This window comes from Eleutherodactylus coqui, chromosome 4, assembly GCF_035609145.1.
Source record: "Eleutherodactylus coqui strain aEleCoq1 chromosome 4, aEleCoq1.hap1, whole genome shotgun sequence".
NCBI lineage: Eukaryota > Metazoa > Chordata > Amphibia > Anura > Eleutherodactylidae > Eleutherodactylus > Eleutherodactylus coqui.
The window spans coordinates 197,888,879-197,907,033 of NC_089840.1; the positions used below are offsets into that span (position 1 = coordinate 197,888,879).

The window sequence follows — 18,155 nt, forward strand, 5'->3', positions numbered from 1 at the left end:
TTGCTGTGCGGTGCCTGTAATTGGCTGAGTAGTCAGCCAATCAGCACAGCCCTTTCAGGAGGCGGGTATTTTTAAAGAGGTGAGTATATAATTTTTAAAATTATACAGTGTGACTTGTTTCGTTTTTGTTTTTTTTTAATTCCCCACTTTGTCGCATAGCAAAGTTCCGTGTGCAAAGTCACCCATACGCAATGTGTTGTGTATGGACAGTGTTGCATACGCTACCGATAGAGAACAGTATGGGTGTTCATGCGTGATACGTGGTAAAATAGAGAACGCTGCAATCTTTTTCATGTACGCATCTGGTATAAATAATGTGAATGGATCAATGAAAATCAATGTACTTTCATTGACTTCATTCACTATGTATTACACCGATGTGCATCGCCTGCGTAGTGAAATCATGCCCATGTGAATGAGCCGTTAGGCCATGTGTTTATCCTGCAATTTAGACAACACCAATAAAATAGGCATAGATCTGAAATAAACACAAAATGTCTTAGGTTCCTCTAAGGTTTTTTTTTTAAATGTGGATTCTGAAATCCTCATCTTTTTACTTTCTCATTGAGTCAGAAGGGCAGCTAAAGGCTCATGGTAGAAAAGTTTACCTTGGGGCCTCCTTACCCACTGGAACTACTCTTTATGGCTGCCGGCTATGGTCTACTCAAAACATTCAGCTGAGTCACTGGGTCTCTTAAAGGGATATTCCGCGCTCAGACTAACATTTTAATATCTAATGTACATCCTGACAATAAGTCATTTTACAGTAGGTTCACTCTACCTGGTCTAGCTACTTTCTTCATTTTCTGTCTATGTAATCTGACCCTCCGCCTGAAAAATATCTCCACTTCCTCTGACATCTTGTCTACATTTGCTACTTCCTCCCTCTCCATAGCTTCCAACATCCTGTGAGCAGTGCATGATGGGTGGACAGGAGCGGAAGTACTGCACTGTATTACTAATGTATAGTTCAGAGTATTGGAAGCTCCTGTCTGTCTGCTTCAGCAGCTTCCTCTAACAGAGAAGAGGGAGGTAAGTTGTAGGACCTGTAAGCTGTGGGCGGAGCTACAGTGCTGGCTGAGACACAAGTTCTATGCATGCTGAAAGTTGTAGTTAAGGCCGCTTTCACACAGGCGATAAAATCACGCAATTTTGCCACGATGCCATAGCACGAGAAAGCGCATGTATGTGAAGCCCATGCTTTCCAATGGGATCCTTAACATTAGCGATGTTCTCTCTGATGCTATCTTGTGAGCAAAAAAATTGCGGCATGCTCTATGTGCTGCGATTTGTAATTTTTTTTGTAGCCCATGTTTCCCTATGGAGCCCCCTTGTTTATCGCATCGCGCAAACTTGCACTTTTCGAGCGAAGCAATGCATAATTAACATTAGAAAGTCCTATTGACTTTCGCGATAAAAAATAGCACGATTTTAACTTGCAATTTCATTGCAAGCGGCTGCGATGCAAGATCATTCTCACAAAAAAGCAGCAATATCACTGAAAAATCTTGGAAACAAAGACGCGATTTTGTCACGATTTGCTCGCGGCAAAATCGTTGTCACCTGTGTGAAAAAGGCATAAATGTGGTCTCACACGGACGATAAAGTGCGACGCTAGAGTGAGTAAAAAAGCAGATTTATGAAACCAATGATTTTTAATGGTTTCCTTCCCATTAGCGATGTTTTTTCACTGATGCGATGTTGTGAGAACAAAAAATCGTGGCATGCTCTATCTTTCGGCGATTTGCGGTTTTTTTACCTCCCATGTTTCCCTTTTTATCGTGGGCAGCAGCAATGCCATGCGAGATTATTTATAAAAAAGCATTTCTGATGTTCACAAATAACGTGAACTAAGACGCAATTTTCTCACGACGGAAATGGCAATCGTCTGTGTGGAACTAGCCTAAGTCTGTTGCTGTGTTTAGCGCTGAAGTGATGCATATAAACACAGCAGAAGATTGGCAGCTGCACCAGATGAAGAAGAGGGTCCAGAGCGACAAATAAAATGTTGCCGCTACTTGGCTGTAACTTCAAGATTTCAGAATTTCCATTGTTGTGCCCGAAAAACCCCTTTAAGTGAGTCATTGATGTAATATTAGCAGCCAAGGGTGTTTAGAGGGTCTAAAATGATTAGGGAACCTTCCACCATAAAATAAACAAAAATATATACATATAGGAGATGGCATAGACAACTTTTATAACATGGTGAGCTCAGATACAACGTCTCAGCTCTAGTATACCTAGAAAAAATAATGCATTCACCATATAATAGTCAGATACCAGCTCTAAACAATGATAGTGATTACAGTGCAGTTACCTCCAGTGATCACACGTGACATCCTTTCTTACTGGAATTGTTCACTTTCCCTTACTGCCGTATCTGGTTCCAGACCATAATAAACACTTCTATCAGCCTTGATTACTCTCTGCACACTCTCCCCATCCTGTCACTACACCCCGATGTACCTCTCAGTGCCCCCACCATAGTAACAGTGCTCCTTTTGTGCTCCACAAAGTAATAGTGCCCCTACACAGAGATAATTTCCACATAATGCCCACCACAATAAATAGTGCCTCCTTTGTGTCCAAAGTAATAGTGTCATTAGGTTGTGCTTCCTGGACCTGTAGTTCTATGGGTTTCCAGCAGCACACTGCAAAAGATGTGGCATGGTTGGCTGGCTGGGTGTGGTGTTCTCCAGCTAGCCAATCATTACCGGACTGTTGCATATAAATATCAGCCTTCTGGCTGGAGGGAGTTGGTTTCCTCATTCCCCTTTGTGTTTGCATTCATGCTGATTGCTCTGTGGGTGTGAGCTGTGATGCATTCTGTGTGTCTGTGCTGGTTGCCAGACGTGGTGTGATCAGTCCTGTTCCGTTTTGTATGCATTCCATGCTGTGTTAGTGTGAACTGTGTGCTGGGCTGCTTGGATCATTTTACCCTCTAGGGCTAGTTAGGTCCTTAGGTTCCAGTGCGGGACTGTCCCTATTGGAGCAATCACCCTGCTTGTAGGCAGGTATCCTGGGGTTAATTGTCTTGTTAGAGTTGGGACCTTGAGACAACGAGGACCCTTGAAGTGGGCTTGCGGACTAAGTGACTTGGCCAATCCACAAACTAATTCCTTGCACTTGTTATAGCAATTCCATCTGTTTATGCGTGCAGGTGTGCTGGTGAGTGTTTTGGGTGTTGTCAGTGGTTGGTTTATGTCTGAATTCCGTCCTATGTTTCATCCACCTGTCCACTGGTTGTTGAAAGCCCGGTTCATATTTATTTGTCCTACCCTCAGTTGGTAGGCGGATGCCCGATCCGTAACCTGTTCCCTTTGTACATTGGTAGGCAGATGTTAGGGCTTTGTGTGTCTGTCTGTACCTGCGTCTAGCCATCCGTAAAGCAAGCTGGCATGTCCTGACTGCTCTAGTGCCATGTGATACCAGAGTCCCGTTGGCAGCCCTGGACGGACGTAACAAGTGTCCTCATGCTGTAGCAATATCCCTTGAGGCTCCATTTAGCAGTAACTAGTTATTAGTATTATTCATAGTACCAGAGTTTCTGGTGGCGCAATACGCCACTTATAATATAGTGAATGACATCATCAGATGAAGTGAAGGACCAGTGATGACGGTTGGAGTTGGTCAGAATATTAAAGGACCTGTGATGACCATACCATCATGTGATTAGGGGCAGAGCTCAGAGCTCCGGTGATTCAGCTGCTCACTGAGGTGAAATCGTGACTAGGATGAAGGACCTGTGATGATGTCATTATCATGTGACCAGGGGCGGAGCATGTAACTCACTCAGTCACTCATGGACAAGTGGTCGTTAGTACTTTGATTTCCCTTTGTTCCCTCACAAAGTAATAATTCCCATTATGTGCCCTTGAAAAGTAATAATACTCCCCCTGTACCCCCTACAAAGCAATAGTGGCCTCTGCATGCCCCAACAAAGTAATAGTGGTCCCTCTGTGCACTTGACAAAGTAAAAGTTTGCCCACTGTGCCCCCTACAAAGTAATGGTCGTCCCTCTATGCCCCCTACAAAGTAGTAGTGATCATTCTATTCCCATTACAAAGTAATGAAGGCCCCTCCGCACCCTTCAAAGTAGTAATGGTCCATCTATGCCCCTCAAAGAAATAGTGGTCCCTCTATACCCCTCAAAGTAATAATCATCCCAGACAAGTAACAGTGGTCCCTCTGTGTCCCCGGCAAGGTAACAGTGGTCTCTCTCTCCCCCTGACAATACATGCGCGTCCTCTATGGCCCAACATATTAATACAGCCCCCTGTGCCTCCTCCCCAAATAAATAGTGCCCCTTCGGCTCAAGGCCCCTTTAATGTACTAAAGCCCCCACCTTCAAAACCTCTTCAAGGTAATAGAGCTTCCACCATGTCTCCTTCAAAGTAATAGTGTCCCCAAGGTAAAAGTGTCTCCTTGAACCTAGAACCCCTTGCACCAAACCAAATGGAGGTTCAGTGGCATGCACATGGGGAGAGGACAGGCAGCCAGCACCAGTTAGTGTGGCGAGCGGGGCTTTCGAGCGTACCCGACATAGGATCTTAGATGCAACTGCAACCCTTATAGCTACACGACTGCATTGCATCCAATGGGAATCCACAGCATAGTTCATATGGCGTGGCTCTTTCCATGTAAGCATTTCAAATCCACATTTCAGAAAATAATTGACACACTCATTTTTTATGCAGATTCCGCACCAGAAAATCCACACATAGATTAGCCACACTGAATGGGAGTAATTCGCATGCAAATCTGTGTCAGAGATCCAGGGGAGCCACATGGATTTCTGACACGGATTTGTGATGAAATCTGCATTGGATTTTTTCAAAACAAATTTTTAACCATGTGAATGCGGCATGAAATGTATGTATGGGGGGTCTGCCACTTGGGGTCCATGCCAATCAGCTGATCCTCCAGCTCGCTGTCAGTGCAGCATGGCTGGACATTCTCATCGGTAGTCAGGGCTGGTAGTCAGCACTTCTGGATAATCACGCCGTCTACTTCTGGCTCTGACCACCGACGACAACGTCCAGCCCCACTGCACTGACAGCAGGCCAGTGGATCAGTGGATCGGCGGGGATCCCGAGTGGCAGGATCCCCTGAAGATAGGTCATCAACAATAAAAGCCTGGCATGCCCCCTTTAAAGATCACCAGCTTGCTCTCCTGATATGTCTGTTTTAGTAATTACAATGCTTGCATTCCCCATATTCCCATATGCATTGTGTCATTCCTCTGTTATTCCTCCTGGAATTGTAGGAATAAATTCATAATTGTGTGTTAGCATTCCCCTTATCAACAGGTTGTGTCCCCACACAATTGGACACTACTAATACTTAACAGTTTGAGGGCCAAATAGCAATTGTTTTTGCAAGAGTACATTAAATATTTTAGCAAAGTGTTGCTGTTTGCTGCAATTTCATGATAATTGGAGCAAAAAATTGTGATTTGACCGCACCATGTGAAAAAGATGCTCCAGAATGATTGTATGAGGAAGTATTCATTAAAATGAACATGCCAGGAGAACCGATGGGTCATAAGAAGAAGAATGACACTGTGTTACCTTGTGTTCTAGAATGTTCAGTACTCTCTGGTGTAGTTATGTCAGTTGTAGTGGTGCGCTACATATTCATCTTAACTCAAGGCAATACCGAAGGATTAAATTCCCTTTTTCTATACCTGCGGGTGCCATCATGTAGCTGGGCATTTATCATACAAGCAGGATATTTCAGCTTGGGATTTGTAGTGCTTCCATACAGATCATGGCTGTCACTTGTCATAGACACATTAGACATAATGCTATTAATAAAGGAACCTGTGTGAGAAGACTATGCCGATCACGTACCGCCGACTGACTATTCATTCAATGGATGACTCGTTTATTGCGGCTCTGGAGTAAGAGATTTCTTCCTCGTAATTATGGCTCCCTCTAGTGACAGGTTGTGGACTTGCACTTATGTAAAGCATTGTAGTGCCACTAGGACTAGATTACACCATTACTAGCAATCAATAAATGCTAGTTGTATTTAATATGTTGTTGATATCTTCATCTACCCAATGTCAGTGAGCTCAATGCAGCGAATATGTAACAACAGCTGCTTTCACAGCGGCGTTTGGGCTTTCCAACAGAATTCCATCGCTCTGCTCCAGTTTTGAAGAGGATAAACGGAACTAAACGTTTCCATTTCTTCCCCATTGCTTTCAATGAGTTTTCAAAAAAAGGATTACTTTCTGTCTCTATTTTTTACAAATAGCACGATCTTCAGGGCTTCTAGCGGTGGGCTCCGGGGCTTCAGAGCTGGACAGGGCACCACTGAAGCAGGTCAATATGAGGTTTTTCTGTTTTATACATTTCCAAGACACAGAATATTCTTTTAAAGGTTCCCACCCAATTGCAAAAATCGCAAACCACAAACTCATGATGCGTTTTTAACATTAGAAAGTCCCATTGACATACGTGTTAAAAAACGCAGCGTTAAAAAAACGCAAGTGGGTAGGAGCCCCAAATCCTGGAAAACCCCTTAAGGACAAGGCTGTTTTGCTCCTAAAGCAGCAGACACTTTTTAGGGATTTTACCCGGTGGTTTTACTTCCCAATAGTTTTTTCTTCAGATACCAAAATGACTTTTGCTGTTTTTTTTTTTATTAGCGGTAAAAAGCTAAAAAAACCAATTTTTTAAAATTTATAGTTGCTTATTTTTAAAATTAGTATATTTACTGTAAAATAAAATTCTGAAATGGGTTTGGCATTTTTTTGGACGCTTTGATATATAGTTTGTACAGTTTTGGATTACAAGGTGCATATAGCGAGGGTTTTGGTTGGTGTCTAGTCATTTATTTTATTCAGTGATTTACAGCTTCTCTTTTTTTTTTTAAACTTATTTATAGAACAGTTTTTTTTACTATCATGTAGGACCTCCTGGGAGTCATTCACATTGTCTTTTTTAAAAATATTTTTATCTCACACTTTTTCACTGTACATGGAGTGTCTATAGGAGCAGTATCCATAGGAGCCTCAGTTACAGAGAAAAACATCCCTCTGAAGTGACAATAATCATTATCAGAGGTGATCGGGATCTGCTAAGACCCTGCAGCATTGCCGTAGCAGGGGGCATCCCGTGGTCACATGATCGATGGGTCGAATAGCAGAAGTAACACTTCTGCTTTCTCTCTGCACTATGTAGCGCTCACTGAGCCCTATGTAGCTTGTAAAGGAGAAGGCAGAAGCAGTTAAAAACCACTTCTCTCTTCTCATCCAGGTCCTTGGCTGTGACTAAGGCCTCATGTCCACGGGGAAAATGTGATTTAAAATCCGCAGCGTTTTTCCCGCAGCGTGATCCGCGCCCCATAGGGATGCATTGGACACCTGCAGGTAGTTAAATACCTGCGGATGTCATTTTCCCCTGAGGCGCAGATTGCGTCTGTGGGAAAACACCCGTGGCATGCTCCACTTTTAGTGCGGGTCTCCCGCGGGGGCGGCTCCCACAAGCTTCTATTGAAGCCTATGGAAGCCGTCCGGATCCGCGGAACACCCGTACCTGAATTTCTGCTCTCCGGCGCAGTAGCGCGGGAGAGCAGGAGTTCAAATTGAAGGAGTGAAATCTGCTGCAGATCTAAACCAAAATCTGCAGCTAATCTGCAACGTGTGAACTCATACGTAAGGCTATGTCCATGTGTTCAGAATTTGATGAGGATTTCGGTATGGATTCCATCTCTAAATCCTCATTAAATCTGCCAACTTTTGCATAATTCCATAATACCATAGCCAAATTTAACACGTGTGAAAAGAAAGAGTAAGAATTAATCCCTGGAAATCAATGGGTTCTATTCTCAACGCTTTGCGGGTGGGATTTTCCTATGCACAAAATTGTTGCGTAACATGCTTGCCTGTTGATGCCCTTACTCTCTTTCATTGCTAAAGTCATGGTCTCATGTGACGGATTTGCTGTGGATTTTCCATAGCGGAACAAATGGTGCAGTTTTTAATGTGGATTTGCTGTGAATTTTTCCGCTGCAGAGAATCTGCAGCTAATCCGTCTCATGCTTATGAAGTAAACTTTGCTAGACTTCTATTGCAATTGAACCAGAAAATGGAGCATGCACATTGCGTCAAAACCTATGTGTTTTGACGTTTTTTCCAACTATTTGAACAGTTTTGAAAAATATGTACAGAAAATGGACAAAAATAGGACATGCAGAAACTTTTTTTCCCCACAAGGACCATCAGCCCATGTGAAAAATCGCTCATGTGTATAACTCGTAGGCTTGAATGGGCTTCTGTGCTGTCTATGGAATACATGGGCTTTACACAGACCAAAAATTCACCTGCCTGAATGGGCCCTGGCTCTTTCGAAAACTGATCATTGGTTCCGATACCCCAAAATGTTAACCCAAAGTAATACAAACAGGGGGGGTCAATTAACATCTAGCTGTCACTGGCTAATTTTATTGGCATCATGATCAAATGACTTCCTGAAGCCCAATGCATATCAGAGGCCTCTCAGATATGAAGGAGGAAGGGGAAATTAAAACATTGAATTCATCTTTCCCAGTATCCTGAGCAGCGAGTTGCTATGGATAGTTGGGAGGCACTTTATCAATACCTTCAGATCATACTGTTGATCTGGACTGTCTGTATGTTGGATCTGGTTTCAAGTTAGAATGACTCAGGAAAGACCGTTATACGCTGACAATATTGCATTGTCAATATTGTCATTTTAGCCTCCAGTGGGTTGGTATATGTAGGCATAGCTTTTTTTTTAGTGGTAAGGAACAGTGTAACAGACGACGCTGTGAAAGATATATAGTAAAAAAAAAAGAGTATACAGTTTAGTATACTTTTTTTTCATAATGGAAGCTTATGAGCGATGTACCTTACTGTATGTCCCAGCCGTATTTTGGAGATATATATCAGGAGCTTTTCTTGCCATACAAATAAAATGCAGGGCCATAATGTGATGTGAACAGGGCCTTACTTAAAGGGAACCTGTCACCAGGTCTAAACACCAGAAACTAAGTTATAGTGTTCATACGCCTTGGAGTCTGAAGAGGTATCACTTATATTTACCCAGCTTCCTTATCTAGCGCTGTCACCCCCAAAAGCAAGCATGGACCAGGCAGCTGACTGCACGGTAGGCACATGTGTAGTGGCCCGAAAAACCTATTTCTGGCCCTTCCATAATTGTCACACATGTCATGTCTTTTATGTGGATGCACTGTGCCAAGTGTCTTGTCTGCTGTCATGCGTATTGCAGCTGCAGCATGCAAGAGGTTAATGTCTGAAAGTGGCTGGGATATGTCTGGAGAAAATAACAATTCTGTCTAGTCACGTGATGTCTACCCTCTATAAGTATGAGTGATTGAGAGCAAGGTGTGGTCGTCTTCTATTTACTTCAACGGTAGTGAAAGGAGGGAGAATGCCGGTCACATGGAGGTACCTTCAACTGTCATGTGATGAAATTTGGAAGAAGAGGATAGGTTCCAGATTTCCAACATTCTAGGAACCACTTCTGAGGAGTGCAAGGTGTGAAGAGCCGTGTAGTGTTCTACAAAGCAAGTTCTGAGTGAGTGTCAGCTGAGTGTTGTGTACATCTCCAGAGTTATTCAAAGTCCTGGAGTGTGAGTGTATGTGTGTTCAGGAGCGGAACACCACAGATAACGTAGACTGTGGGCCAGGGGTCATCTTGTGTTCTCCTCCCTGACCATTTACTGAAACACTGTCCTTCCTGCACGAACTTGTATTTCTGCACGTACAGAGAAAAGTTTCCAGTCACTGCCCGTTCACAGTGATTGAGGTATAAAAAGTTAAAGGGGTTGTCCCGCGAAAGAAAGTGGGGGTATACACTTCTGTATGGCCATATTAATGCACTTTGTAATGTACATCGTGCATTAATTATGAGCCATACAGAAGTTATTCACTTACCTGTTCCGTTGCTAGCGTCCCCGTCTCCATGTTGCCGTCTAATTTCAGCATCTAATCGCCTGATTAGACGCGCTTGCGCAGTCCGGTCTTCTCCCTGGAGAATGGGGCCGCTCGTGCCGGAGAGCTGGTCCTCGTAGCTCCGCCCCGTCACGTGTGCCGATTCCAGCCAATCAGGAGGCTGGAATCGGCAATGGACCACACAGAGCCCACGGTGCACCATGGGAGAAGACCCGCGGTGCATCGTGGGTGAAGATCCCGGCGGCCATCTTGGTAAGGTAAGTAAGAAGTTGCCGCAGCGTGGGGATTCGGGTAAGTACTAAACCTTTTTTTTTTTAACCCATCCCTTGGGTTTGTCTCGCGCCTATTGAATAAAAAAAAAAACAGTTTCGGCGCGGGACAACCCCTTTAACTGTGTGTGGACTCTCTTATTTAACTGCCAAGGATTTGCTGGTGTGAATGGAACGATGGCGTCGCGCGTGACAACTTTAAGTCCACTTTACTTACACAGGTAACCGCCACTTGGCGTTGCCTGGAAGCGGCTTAGCGGTGCCTTGGCTGAGGTTCCATGCGTCCCTTCCGGGGAGGAGTCTGGTAGAGCCACTGTGACAAGTGACACCTCTCCCCCTGCCTGCTCCTCAGTGTGGGCCTCGTGTCTTGGTCGCCGTGGGGTACCACACACGTAATCCAGTAGCAATCAATGGAAGTGTGCATGCACAGCTGGATCAATGAAGCAGGTAAGTATAAGAAATACCTCCAGGGAACCTGTTGTATGAGCAACATAACTTAGTTTATGGTGCTTATACTTGGTGACAGGTTCCCTTAAGGGAAGAGAGCAAGCTGAAGGTTCGCACCAGCGCCCATGAGGGTTATTTTTCAGAGTTTTTGATTTTATATAGTTTTGGGCACAATATATTCACCCTTGTGCAAGACCACTGCTTCAGTGGTCCATTGCCATGTCATCTCACAGGCGGCATAAACCTGTCACTGGTTTCGAATTTAGAAGCCTCAGATCAGGTTTATGGGATGTCACTGATGTCCCTGCCGGCATCCTATTGGCTGCGGCAGTCATGTGGGTAAACAACCCACATGACCGCTGCAACTGGAAGTAAACAAAGGTCAGAGTGGTGGCCAGCAGCAGGGTAGCAGTGGGTGGCTGGAAGGGAATATTTTGGATTGTTTTTTTTACAGGCAATGTGTCTCCCCCATTGTCACCAATTTCAGAGGTTCTCGGAAAATCTCTTTAAAGCCCAAATTGGACTTTCCCTGAGTGAGGAAAGCTACAGGGTTTCGCAGCCATGCAGCTTACAGGGCAACAGTGGCAATAAATGAGTCCCAAATTGTACCAAAGTTATTAGAGAAAGTCCATTGTGTTGGCGCAAGTCATAGTGCACATGTATAGCGGCCATAAAGAACAGAAAGTGTCTAGTGTGCCTAGTGAGATATTTATTTTGCCACATTTTTATAAATGTGGTTGAATTTGCACCTTTTTCACTAACTCCTAAATTCATGCATCTTACGATACCATCCATACATCTCCCCATTATGCTTAGTCCCTGGTATGTTCTATCTTCAGTCCTCACCCCCTGAATATACACGTAGTGACCTAGTTGATATACTACAGACAGCTAATGACATAGATCTGAACGCATGGCATGAGATTTCTCAGCTTAATTGCAAGGTTTTGGTAATTCAAATTTAGGGTTATGCCTTCTATATGGAGAAAAAAACATTCAGCTGTCAGCTCATTGAGTAAGGCCCTCTCAGACACAATGAGAAACTCACGATTCTCATTTGCCTGGCCGAATGAGCTGATGACATCATCACCAGCTCATTTGCGCTTAGGCTGCCTGTATAAACTGAATGATTATAGTTAGGAATCGTGCAGTACTTGTTCACTTCTCGTTTCACATTCCTATGTATGCAAATAAGGAAGATGGAACAATAGCTTTGCAGCGCCACCTATTGGATGGCAGCATTCCTGCAAATCAATGTCAGACCCTTTATACAGGTCTGTAGAGGAATGATTGGGAATTGAAAACCATATCACAGGCCTCTCACTAGCCAGGATCCTACTACTGCACACTAATGAGGGGCAAAAACCATGAAACTGCTGTCTGTGTATGGATTCTGGCTTGGTTTTCAATTTCCAGTCATTGCTCTACAGACCTGTATAAAGGCTGAAGCACTGATTTGAAGGAATGCTGCCATCCAATAGGTGGCGCTGCAGAGGTATTATTCCATCTTCCTTATTTGCATGTATTTCCCAGTAGAGCTTGCATGGCCTTATAAGTCTCTTCACTCGCCTTCTAGGTGCTCTCCTTAAGGAGAGATGATACCCCTCCTAACTCACATTCCTATGTGAAACACTGAACGATCACTGTTTAAACTGCACGAAAAGTGCCCGAGCGGCACTGATCAACGAACCAGAACCGCACGATTTTTGTTCGTCATTCAGTCGCTAGCACAGTTTAAACTGAACAATTATCATTCAGTTTTGCTCATTAGAACGTTTATCTGAATGATAATCGTTCCGTCTAAATGCAGCCTTAGATGCTCTCCTTAATCTTTTGGACTTATGTTCATGGCGTGGTCTTGTGCACACAGCCTATACGGCTCTTTAGTATGGACATGTACAACCTCTATATCCGGCTACAAGTGCTGCATATACAGAACAGTTCCTCCCTGTAAGCAATGCTCTGCAGTACTTCTGTAGATACATCATCCAAAGAAATTACTGATTTTTTTGGGGGGGCCCATTTACTGTATGCAAAAAAAAGAACATCTCTGCGAGCCTCCATAAAAAAATGGAAGTGGAGATAAAGTTGAGGCTTCATGGACCACTTTAGAAACTCTAGAAAATAGAGGTCTTATACGGCTGTTCTCATGAGCCTGAAAACAGTATTTTATTAAGAAAAAGGGGGAAAACGGCCAAAAATTGGGCATGTGAAAACTAGTTTTTGATGCTTTTGATTTAATGGCTTGTGAAAATATGCCCTACATACAGTATATCGCAGCCCAACATGTGATATGGCCCTTCCTTAGTCCCCCTATTCAGCTTACACCCTTCCCATGCTGACGCTGGCACTTATCTTTTCTGTTTTGGAGGGATCTTTACTACTACCAGGGGCGAGCTACAGAGTCATGGACCTGGGTGCAAACGTTCAGCACAATACGCTCCATATTACCGCCATATTGTGAGCACCTATCACTGCATACCGTGTCCAAAAAATAGCACCTTACTCAGGCTACATCACCAAGATGGGACTGGATAATATTGTCAAAACATGACCAGATAACACTGCCATACCATGACCGAATTATACCACCATACTATAAGTGAATAATAGTATAGTATTAAAGGGATTTACAAGTTTAGTTTTTTTAATTTATACTCTGCCTGCCTAAACGTACTACAATATCCTATACTCAACTCTCCTGGGTCTTTGCAAGTCCAGCGTCAGCAGCTCGAGTCTCCCCTATGACACCGTACTTATAGGCTGCCGTCAGCGTGAATATGGGACATCACATCAAAGAGCTCAGTGTTTGAACATTCAGCTCTGTGATTGGCTGCAGTAGGCTGTGACGCCCTGTACACCAACTGACTGCAGCCTGACGTCACTGGCGAGAGGAACCGGGAAAGTATAGGATCTTTTATTATTTTCAGGCATCAATTAAAAAAAATTATAACATGGACAATCCATTTAATAACAATAATAGTGCCATCACACAGTAATCGTGTCTCCAAATGTGGCCCCTTATAGTAAAAGTGGCCCAATTATTAACTGTGATCCCAAATATAGCACCGTTATTACTAGTGTCTCCAAATGTGGTCCATTAGTAACACTGCCCTCAAATGTTGCACCTTATAACAATGGTGTTCCAAATATAGCCCCTCAAAACATTACCCCCAAATGCGGCCCCTTTAGTAATAGCACCCACAAATTAATAGTACCCCCATATGTGGCACTTTTATTAATAGAAGCCACTTAATCAACAGTGCCCTCAATTGTGGCCCCTTTATTAATTGTGCCCCAATTGTGGTATCTTAGTAACAGTGTCCCCTTACCCTGTTCTAGGTCTTCTGGCCACCCATTATTGCTATAAGCATGAATGTGATGTTACCTACCCCAGAAGGGTCAGAGCCCAACTGTTTGTCTGTGTCTGCAGCCCAGTGTAAGCTCTGGAGACACAGAGGAGAAGTCGAACTCTGATGCTGCCGGGTTAGGTGACTGAGTGGTGCGGCAGTGACAGAAACTCGAACTTTGTCTCACTGCTGCTCAATCATGGAACCCTTATGCATCAAAGCCCAACTTCTCCTCTGTGTCTACAGCAGTCAGCTTAAAAATACTCTGCCAGCTACTTTTATGAGCTAAACTTATGGACTGAAAAGAGTCCGGGGATTTAAGTGTTATACTTATATCCCCCGTCGTTTCCCCGGTGTCAGCACTGGCAATCGCTGCTCAATACATTGAGTGACGCTGCTAAGTAGTCCTCCCATTATAAAATTAGAACAGGCGGACTACTTAGCAGTACTGCTCAATGCACTGAGTGGCAGCTTTCAGCGCTGAAGCGGAGGAACGTCAGGGAAGGTAAATATAACTCTTACAACCCCCGGACTCAGTGGGTCACTTAGATTTAGCCCATAAGCTTAACTTATAGGACTAAACGTAGGTGACAGATTCCCTTTAAGGGTTAGGTGGCATGAGTTTTGCACTTATAGCCATGATGGGTGGCTATAGCAGGCATCATAGTGTGGCGAGGGGGGCCTGTGGGCCCCCCTAGCTTAGGGACCTGATTGCATTTGTGACCCCTGCAATCTTTGTAGCTACACCAATGACTACGACAGCCTCCACTGTTTATTATATTTGTTTATTTGACCCTTTGTGATGCTCTGTGAACATTTTGCTATGTTGTAATTTTTATAGTAGTGTATAAATAGTTAAAGTAATAAGTAAATAAATATAAGTGATGCCTTTATGCTTTTTCTCTTTAAGGATGCCCTCCTGGCTTTGATTAAAAGAAGAAGAAAAATAACACACTTTAAGAAAACATCAATAACTGTGTCAAAGTGCCCTGTGGGAACCTGGCCTAGAACATCAAAATCTTGCATACAGAGATATTCTTCCGTAGAAGCATTAGGAGAATGTCCCCCACACATACAGAGTCTAATGGAGCACGCACTATTTTTTTCTGTTGGATTTGTACAGAATGCTACAGAAAAACCTTATGAAATTAGAGGCATACAGAGAGGTAAAGTACGGGCCCACAGACTTCTATGGAAGTTCTTTTATGGGTCTGTAGAAAACCAAGTTATAATACAGGTGGTGGACACCCCACCTCCTCGAATACCTGAGAATTCCCTAACAAGTTATTTGAAAGCATCATTGTTCCCAAACTGGTGTAGTGCCTATAGGACCTACCTGTGTACAAGGGCATCAGCAATAATTAGGCTGCTCTCAGATGGAGAGGGACTGTGCAGTTCATTGTGTGCAACTCTTGTAGCATTTATGGTTTCATCCTCTTTCTCACTCCAGGCTGATTCGGTAGTGGAACTCGTCCCAGAGTCCAGCTCCAGGTGAGCCAAAGGTGCAAAGTTGTCCTCAATAAGCTGAGCATTCTTGCAGATCTGCTTCTGGGTTTCTGAGGTCAGTGTTGGAAGGTCAAAGGTAAAGAAGCTGTTCTGATTTTGTGCCGATGAAGAAAGAATGTCAATAGAATCAAGGCTGGAATAAGAGGTACCCTTGGCTCTATGGGACTCCATAATACTCTCAAAATGTTTGCTGAATGAATCCATGCCATCTTCTGAGAACCGATGACACAAACGGAAAGTCAAAGGAGAACGCAGGGGTGTCTGGATAGTTTCCCTGAAAACAAAAATATTAAAGTATGAGGAAGCAATATTCTATAATACGTTAATCTGTAAAAAAGATAGATAGATTGATAGACAGACAAACAGATAGGTAGCAGGAGTGTAGCTAAAGGCTCATGGACCAAGGTGTAAAAGTTCTACCCCACTCCTCCCACTTCACTTCACTGCTGCTCCTTGTCAATTACTTTTAGCTACATTACTGTTTTAAATATCCCATCAATGCACAATTAGTAATCAGTAGCTTTGCCAAAGTTTTAAAAGATCCAGAGTAGAAGCGGAAAAATAAAAAAATATATGTCATACACACACATCATATACATACATATATTGGAGACAGTATAATAATAATATATACAATAGAGCGACTCAGTTCTAGTATACCTCTTATAGTGAAATCCCCATGTAATGGTCAGATACCAGCCCCCTGATAGTGATTACCGTGCAATTACCTACAGTGATCGCTAGTGACGGTCATTTTCCGTTTTCATCTTCATCCGGCCCAGACCGCCATTAGGACTTTTTCTAGCCACTATTTCTCTCTGGAGAATTCGAAACACATACATTTTTGTCTACATGATTTCCCAACATAGCCGCATACTATTAACAATTCCCTCATTCTGCTGTTCTCTTCAACCCATTAAGGATGCAGCCTATTTTGGCCATATAAGGATGCAATGATTTTTGGGGAATTCTCATTTCTACTTTTCAAAAACCATAATTTTTTATTTTCCATTAACATGGAAGTATGAGGACTTGTTTTTTTTATCATGGCAAACTGTTGTTTTTATTGGTATCTTTAGTGTGTACATTAATTGTATTGCAAAACGTTCTTTTTAGAGAAAGAGAGAAAAAATTAATTCTGCCTTCTTTTTTTCATTTACATTTTTTATGTCACTGTAGGAGACTTGAACCATAACAGCTCTGATTGCTATGATAATGCATTGCAGGGCTTCTGCTCTGCAATGCCTTATCACATACAATAGTGATCATAGACAATGGCAAGCCAGGACACCAGTATCTGGCCTCTAGTTGCCATGGCAATCTATCGACCCTCTTTGAGTACATCTGTGAAAAACTTTACATTCCGCGATCTACATAGCGACTTGTAAGGGGTGTAGAAGGGCAGTACACAGGATGGCCTGCAGAGGGCTACAGACAGGCATCCAAGAACCTAAGATAGGGTTAACATCTATGGGTGTGGCAGAAACTAAAAGTTAAAGTATGTATATGCTCCTGCCACTGATATACTCCCCCCTGAGTGTATCAGTTCCTGCCACACTCAGGGGGGAGTGAGAGCTCAGTGGAGCTGGAAGGGCTACTAGCCTGAGGTCTGATTTGGACCATTGAGAGACGCCGCATCAGGACTGCGAGGCTGAGGTCCGGTGCAGACCAGTTTGGGGACTGTCATGCCAGTCTGAAAGAGGAGGACACCCCAGGCAGAGTTAGTGATGGTAATCCTGTGGGTTTGTGAACCCTGACACGTGTATGCTGTGTTTACATTGTGCTGTGAATATATGCTGGCAGGTGCCAGTTTTAAAGAAATCACAGTCTCATGTGTGGTGCCCATTCCGGTCCGAGAGGTCGGCGATCCGCAGGTGAGCGACCTCAGCTTGCTACAGGGGTTAACAGTGGGGCTTAACGTTCTTATTGATCCTTGTTGTTACAGCAGGAGGCTGGCTATCAGTCACAACCGGTTCCCGCTACAGGATGACGCAGGTTCTGCTTCTAAGCCTGCGCCATCCACAGGATGCAAGTTTACATTTTGTTGTGTTAAGTACCACCCCGCCCTGACATAAACTTATGTCCTGTAGCATTAAGGGGTTAATAAGTGCCAACCAGCTGTTACTGCTAATAAATAATCTCACACAAACTGCTCACCAGGCCACTCACTTACAGACCATTGCCCATACCGTCCTCTCCCACAGATTGTTTACCTGTCTCCATTTTTCCCTTTTCTTTGAGACTGCTGAAACCTCTTATAGTTGTACCCCTTCCACAGCGCACAGAACGCCCCTTGTTCTCCCCCCCCCCCCCCTCCACACTCCCCATCACACAGAATGCCCCTTATGGTTCTCTTCTCCCCCATTATACAGTGGGCTCCTTATGGTGCACCCCTTCCACCACATCACACAGGGTTCCCCTTAGTAGTGAAAAATGGTTCTTGTTGTTTGCAGCGGACGATCTGCACAACATCCTGCATCAGAACGGCAACAGAAAATTGAAAGGGAGAAATCTGCTGCAGATCTGCATAAAAAATGTGCCAATTGCACGCATTTTGATATTTTATTTCATTGTGGTTTTGATGCAGAATTTGGTGCAGATTGTCCGTTGCAACAATTTTCTGCTACTTGGGAACAT

The 18,155-nt window shown here is 43.6% G+C and overlaps 1 protein-coding gene across 2 annotated transcripts in view; it reads right to left on the reverse strand.

The window, feature by feature from the left end:
* Positions 1-15,403, reverse strand: part of PSD (pleckstrin and Sec7 domain containing) — a 216,582-nt gene extending 201,179 nt beyond the window's left edge. The window contains exon 1 of one of the 2 annotated variants that reach the window (XM_066598753.1): positions 15,349-15,403. The gene's annotated coding sequence lies outside the window, so the exon portion shown is untranslated. Of the gene's footprint in view, positions 1-3,061; positions 3,079-15,348 lie in introns of those variants that run through there. The other variant, XM_066598754.1, reaches the window with a different exon arrangement.
* Positions 15,404-18,155: the final 2,752 nt, after the last annotated feature.